Source organism: Schistocerca piceifrons, chromosome 11, assembly GCF_021461385.2.
Source record: "Schistocerca piceifrons isolate TAMUIC-IGC-003096 chromosome 11, iqSchPice1.1, whole genome shotgun sequence".
Taxonomy (NCBI): domain Eukaryota; kingdom Metazoa; phylum Arthropoda; class Insecta; order Orthoptera; family Acrididae; genus Schistocerca; species Schistocerca piceifrons.
In genome coordinates, this window is record NC_060148.1 from 124,152,101 (window position 1) to 124,159,415 (window position 7,315).

The window sequence follows — 7,315 nt, forward strand, 5'->3', positions numbered from 1 at the left end:
CGCGACGCGACACAACCCTGCGCCAGCAGTTTCTCGCCTCGCGAGTCCTGCAGGAGGGTTGAGGCGTGGAGCGGGGGAGGGGGGGGGGGGGCAGTCTGTGCTCGCTTGGGCACGGCGCATATGGGTAGTGGAAAAATACGGCCTTACTGTGTACTGAATTTTATTTTCACTGAGTAGTGTTTCTATTTTCGACGTTTAAGTGCTCCATCTCTTGTCGTTAGTACGTAATAGTTTTCACTTACACATATCTGTGCAGTTCGTTTCTTTTGTTCACTCTTTTCGCAAGAACAATGCACAGTTCACTAAGTGGTGAGCCATTAGCCACTGGGATTATATCTTCTGCCTCCACAATGTTTTCAGATGGTAAGAAGGGACAGACGATTTACTGTAAGGGTAGTTAATTAGGAAGTAAGGAGCATTATAAAATCATGTGATCTGGAGGCAAGGCAGGAAAGTAAAACAAGTTTATGTACTTGTCGCCTGTGCTGACGTACCTCCACGACCTGTTACAAAAAAGTCGAAGAGGCGTAATTGCCACAGATATGATCCCTTTGAGCTCCTGGCGAAAATCGTCCGAGATTGACGTGAGTTCCACTATCATTATCTGGATACGGCTGTAATAAGAGACATACTATTTGCATGTGGACGTAAAGTTTCCACTGCAAGCTAGAAACAGTCGACAACTCCTCACGAATAACGACGTTTTAATCGGCTCGCCGTGACGAGAAAAAGAATTTCAGTGGTTGTATACACACTATCAGCATAAGTAAGTAATACAACAGGCTACACAAATTAAGTAGTGATCCGTATTATTCCGAAAGTACGAGTATCCTGAAAGTGTGTGGTGATTTGATACATTTAATTCGTCGAAATGTATCGCTGACAAAGGCAGATATACTTACACGAACGACGTGAACCCTTCCTCTCACACAGCACACTTGGCTAACTTCCACATTCTGTCGCGCGCGCTATTCTCGGCTGCTGAACGATACAAGGACCATTGTGTTGTGCCACATAGCAAAATGGCTCTGAGCACTATAGAACTTAACTTCTCATGTCATCAGTCTCCTGCCACGTAGCAATTGTTTACCTTTCTACTACTGTATTCGCGAATCACACATGGTCAGTTTAGCAGGGCATAGGTGAGTAACCAGCATCTGGCATGTGCCTATCATTCCGCCTGAAGGATACGGTCGTCATTATTTTAATACTGCTCAGATGAAGAAAAGGAATAAAATCCTTTCGTAAGTTTCAGCTCTAGTCGTTCAGGGTTAAAAATACGATTGGTTACGGGGATTCAACCAAAATTGCAGCCGAATTGGCAGTTTATTTTTGTGTTAATTGTTAACCTTTTCTCATTCGAAGAAGCATCAGCATTTATGAGTAATGGTCACATATCTCTTATTGACAGGTTTATCTGTACTGCCTTTGCCAAAACACAGTGTAATTTGCACAAACTCATCTCACAGCAGCTATTACGACAGAATTCTGAAACAGAGTGACTCATTAAACAAGTAACCAGCAATCAGAGAGCTCAACAGCTTACGAAAAACTTCATAGCGTCGGTTTGCAGTAACATAAGAGGTTTCATGTTTATTTTCATACACGGAAACTCATGTTTCACTAGTTGTCGATAACTCTTAAAAAATTTCACTGGAGTGAAAAAAATAAGGAAGGCAGTGTAACTGTTGATATATCGCCACATATAAGAATGTTCCCTGTGTTTACTAACTGGCGAGACACTCTCCCGTTCGTGTGCCGTCATTCGCAAAACTCTCGTTTCGATGTCTCCAGCGTTTAGGAGATATCAGGGATGTTTTGAATATTTAATTCTCTCGGGCGTGAGTGCGATACACAGGATGCATTTTCTCGAGATCGGAGGCAGATAGGGACCTCCTGCCAAGTCTAACGAAAAATTCAGCATGTTAGCTAAATTTCATATGCAGCAACATATGGTGTAATACGCACAGAACGCAAAATCATAGCGTCCTCTAATTTTCGTTGCAAGCTTTTAGAATTTTGCGTAGCCTCTTACTAAAATTAGTATACCACAAGTATGAACGTTAGCGAGATGATGTGCACTTCGCCACGAAGCTGACAAATAACACTACGAATAGTTTTTGTAAAATCGTTTGTGGAACAATACAGTGTGCGCAAGCTTTGTTTGTCAGCGCAGAACGTCACCAACCGGCGCCTGCAAAGTATTTAAACGCGTCTCAGTATGCGTAGGTTCCGTGCGACGCATGCTGAACGTGCGCGTCGCGCTGTAGTGTCGTGTGACGTCACACGTGCTGTACGAGTCTCAATCTGCGCTCACCGTCACGGTGATGGACAGCCACATGGCCGAGTTGTGTTCAGACCTACGTCGGGATAACGTTCTTTTTTTCCGCTGTTCGCTATATTCAAATTTGTGTCCGTGTTGTGGTGTAACGCCCGTTCGCAAAAACAGGGTATAAGAAAGGGACAGTTGATTCCGCACAAGTACTCTATTAGAAGCGGAAAGGAATTGGCTTTCGAATGGGAACCGCAAACGTTTGAGGACAAGGCGACAAGACAACCGAATCCTCCATCGGAAAACACGTCTGGTGTGTCAGCCACGGCGTTAGTGACAGTACGTGTGTGTGGTAAGAACCTCTTACCGACGCACCTAATTTGTATGATTGATGAGTGACTGAGATATGTCCGTGCCCGGTAGAGGTGTCCGTATGAACCTGATCACTTCCAAGGAAATGCTGAAAATATAATAATTTGTCACACAAGCTGCAACAAATGAATGCAACAGCTTCACAGTTTCTCTGTGATCCAAAAAACACACGTTTTGAACGGTTTTTTAGGTTGCGTTCCAAGTTGGAAGTTTTGACTCTTGAATTCCTTTGTTGTAATATAGTTCACACCCGTTTATTAGTTGTTTTCATTTCTGTGAGACGTGTGTGTGGTATCTCAACTGCTCTCACTATTCATCACGTTTACTTGCGACGGTAACGTATTCTTACCACATGACTCATATTCTATAATCAACGTATAGCATGACAACTGCTTAGCCAACAGAAAGAGAAGAAACATTGACAGAACAGACAGTTCATAACGTTGTGAAAAAAGAAAACAAAAGTAAATGGCACGAGGGAGTTTTGAACATGACCCGTCTACCCGATTGTCCAACACTATCACCACTTAACCACGACACTGTGGCTATTCAGATCAATATTGCACTTGTCCGTTCACTGTTTGTATTTTTTCTTTTTTTACAGTTCAGAACACTTTCTTCCTGTTTCCATGCTTGATCTGTGTTCATTTTTAGATGGGATATCCACTGAGCCACCAAATCTGATGCGGCTGCCATTGGGAGTTTCTGTTGTAAGCACCCTCGGCGGTATGAAGCGCTGCATTACAGGGCAGTTTATTTACGATTCTCCTGTAACAAGAAAGTAAACTCCGGAAGAGCTGACCTTCCGCAGAGATACGTCTTATATCTACCCAAAAAACCAGAGTTTTATTCGCTAAGTTTTTAGCCACATCAGTAAAGATGGAATGTAGGAGACCTATATGGAATGTAATAACTACATTATTTAACGTAGCACGAGGGAGTGTAGCTTAAGGGAAGACCACGCAGGCGTAATAGTAAATCGTCAAAAGTAACAAAGCTGTTTCTCGACACAGAAAAATTCAAGAATTATTTGCTAAACCTGGGCCACGAACGGCAAGAATCTTCAACACGTGCACTTTTTAAGCAAAAGTAATTACATTTACAAAAGTACTTGTGTATTAGGAAGTCGAGTGACGTGTTAGAAAGAGCGAATCACTAGACTTCATAAAATTTTAAGTGTCTTGTAAAGTGACTACGGCAATAACAACAGAAATATATGCTACTCATGCATGACATATGTGTTTACATTCTCTTTCTTTCAGCAGAGTACGCTGCAAATACGCTTATTCGAAAGAATTTCTTAATGAATTAGTTATAACTTGTATCATTGAATCAGTGTGGTTCGGCTGTTTTCACATGTATTTAATGATACTTCGTGTCTCTTGATAACTTCCTAATGCATGAAACTCAAAAATGTAACAACTGTTTCCTGAATTAAGTAGAGAATAAGTAAAAACAAACATTATCCTTAAGACGCATGTGATTGCTTTCTTACCCCTCGGGGCGCTAGTATCGCTCTAGCTGTCAAATGGCAAGGCAGTGCGGCCATAAAATCTAGAGTTGTTCCTAAAATATCGTTATCTTTTCCTAAATATATCGATTTTCAATGACATGAAATTGAACGCCGATATATCGATATATTTATATCAAAACGGCAATATCGAATGCTGATATTTTTATTTTATATTCTTTTTTCTATTATATTTCCATTATTTATTTTTATTGTTTTCTTTTAATTTATTTTATTTATTATTATTTGTATGTCTATTATAATCTCTTTTTGCAATTTTCGGTACGTATTTGAAGCTGTTTTTTTTAGAACATAATTTAACTTTCTCTGCGTGAATGAGTCATTTATGTCCCAGTGAATCACATTTTTGTCGAAGTAATTAAACTTACGACATCTTATCCACTAAACTTTAGTGTAGATATCACTGTCACAGTAACTCTGTTAGTGTAATTTACATACTAAGGTGTCTGTTTCTGTCGCAACGTTTTTCTTAGCAAGTAGTAAAAGTTTGCATATGACCTTCAGCAGAATAGAAGGAAATCACAGTGTACTGTAACTAGCTTAACTGCCCGCATCTCGTGGTCGTGCGGTGGCGTTCTCGCTTCCCACGCCCGGGTTCCCGGGTTCGATTCCCGGCGGGGTCAGGGATTTTCTCTGCCTCGTGATGGCTGGGTGTTGTGTGCTGTCCTTAGGTTAGTTAGGTCTAAGTAGTTCTAAGTTCTAGGGGACTGATGACCTAAGATGTTAAGTCCCATAGTGCTCAGAGCCATTTGAACCATTTTTGAACTAGCTTAACAAGCATTTTGCACCTTAGCATACGGCGACGGCACAGTTTCTTTTTAAATGACAAAGAGCGGCACCATTTCTTCGTAAAAGGCACTCCGGTTGATAGTCGAGAACAAAGTCGTTACACTTTCGGGAAAGAAGTAAACGCTCTTGCGCTGATGCTGGTTTGCAGCAGCGACCTACCGGCAATGACCTCCCAGTTGCGCCGTGAGTCCTGTGTATCAGAGGGTGTGGCTTGAGCCCCCTGCTGTCTTCTGCAGGCCTGGCTGTCCAGAGTTGAAGGCGACTTCGGGCTGCCTGGTTGCGTAGTTCCAGCCTCGCCCTCAAATGAGCATTATGTTAATGGGCCGAAGTTCTACATTCATCAAATTATGTTCCATTACCGAACATGCTCTGCTCCAGATATATTCAAACAACACAATTATTTTAATATACATTTTGTAAAGTCACAAATGGCTAGGGAAATGATTACTTGTCGATTACTAAACTAAGACCATCGTTTACATACATTGCGAGGCACAGACTTTCACTTTATCTGTGCCTGACAAAAATTGATTTTAAAGTGATCATATACACTGAGTACGAACATGTTTTTTTTTCCTTTATTGTAATTTTAAACACCTATACAGGCGGGCTGTCAGCAGCATAGTACGCTGCTCTTCAGCCTTAAGTGGAACAATAAACATGACAGAGAGGTGATATATACAATACAAAAAACGGCGGGCAAAAAATGGAGATACAAAAAAACAAACAAGAAGCCGTTCACGTTGGACGAAAAAAACACTAACAATTGGATACACGGCGCACAAAACACGGAGAACGGCGACGGCACACGTGAACAGTTGAGTTGTAACTGCACGAAACACAAAACGATGCACACACACTAAACACTGATGGCGATAATCTCCGGCGCGCGAATGTTCACTGAGCGTGTACGAGTCTGGGGACCTGCCAAGAGAGGAGGTGGAGGAGGAGGAAGGGGAAATGGGAGAGGGGAGAGCAGAGATGCCATGGGCAAAGGAGGGAGGGGGAGGGAGGAAGGGGGAGGGGAAGCCCGGGGGAGAGGGGAGGAGGGAGGGGGGAAAGGAAAGAGAAGGGAAGGGAAAGGGGGGAGGGAGGGTGCCTAAAGGAAAGGACACAGGAGGTGGGGGGGAGGATCAAAGTTGATAGGAGGGGTAGATGCAGGGGAGGAGGACATCATCAGGGAGGGGGAGCAGGCGGAAGCCACCTTGGGAGAGGGTAAGGAGGGTGGAGAGATGGAGACCGGGTGGGACATGGGAATACAGGCACAGCAGCGGGCGGGGGTGGGTTAGGATCAGGGAGACGAGCGGGTGAGGAGGATCAAGTTTATGGGAGGTGTACAGGATCCGTATCCTTTCAAGGAAAAGGAGGAGGTGGGGGAAGGGGATGAGATCATACAGGATCCGCGTGGGGGAGGGGAGACGGATGCCATAGGCGAGGCGGAGAGCATGGCGTTCAAGGATTTGGAGGGATTTATAAAAGGGAGGGGGGGTGGAGATCCAAGCCGGATGGGCATAACAAAGGATAGGGCGGATGAGGGATTTATAGGTGTGGAGGATGGTGGAGGGGTCCAGACCCCACGTACGGCCGGAGAGGAGCTTGAGGAGACTGAGTCGGGAGCGTGCCTTGGCTTGGATTGTCCGGAGGTGGGGAGTCCAGGAGAGGCGACGGTCGAGGGTGACGCCAAGATACTTAAGGGTGGGAGTGAGGGCGATAGGACGGCCATAGATGGTGATGTAGAAATCAAGGAGGCGGAAGGAAGGGGTGGTTTTGCCTACAATGATCGCCTGGGTTTTGGAAGGATTGACCTTGAGCAACCACTGGTTACACCAAGTGGTGAACCGGTCAAGATGGGATTGGAGAAGGTGTTGGGAGTGCTGTAGGGTGGGGGGAAGGGCAAGGAAGGCGGTGTCATCGCAAACTGGAGAAGGTGGACGGGGGCTGACGGCGGCGGCATGTCCGCCGTGTACAAAAGGTACAGAAGGGGGGAGAGGACGGAGCCTTGGGGCACACCGGCAGAGGGGAAAAAGGTGTAGGAATCGGTGTTATGGATGGTGACATAGGAAGGACGGCGGGAGAGAAAGGAGCCGATCAGAGAGACGTAGTTAATGGGAAGGGCGAAGGTTTGGAGCTTGAAGAGGAGACCGGAATGCCATACGCGGTCATATGCACGTTCGAGGTCCAGGGAGAGGAAGATTGTGGAGCGACGGGAATTAAGCTGTTCGGAAAGGAGATGAGTGAGGTGAAGGAGAAGGTCGTCGGAAGAGAAGGACGGCCGAAAGCCACACTGGGTAACGGGAAGGAGGCGGTGCTGGCGGAGATGCTGGTGGATGCGGCAGGTGAGGAGAGATTCC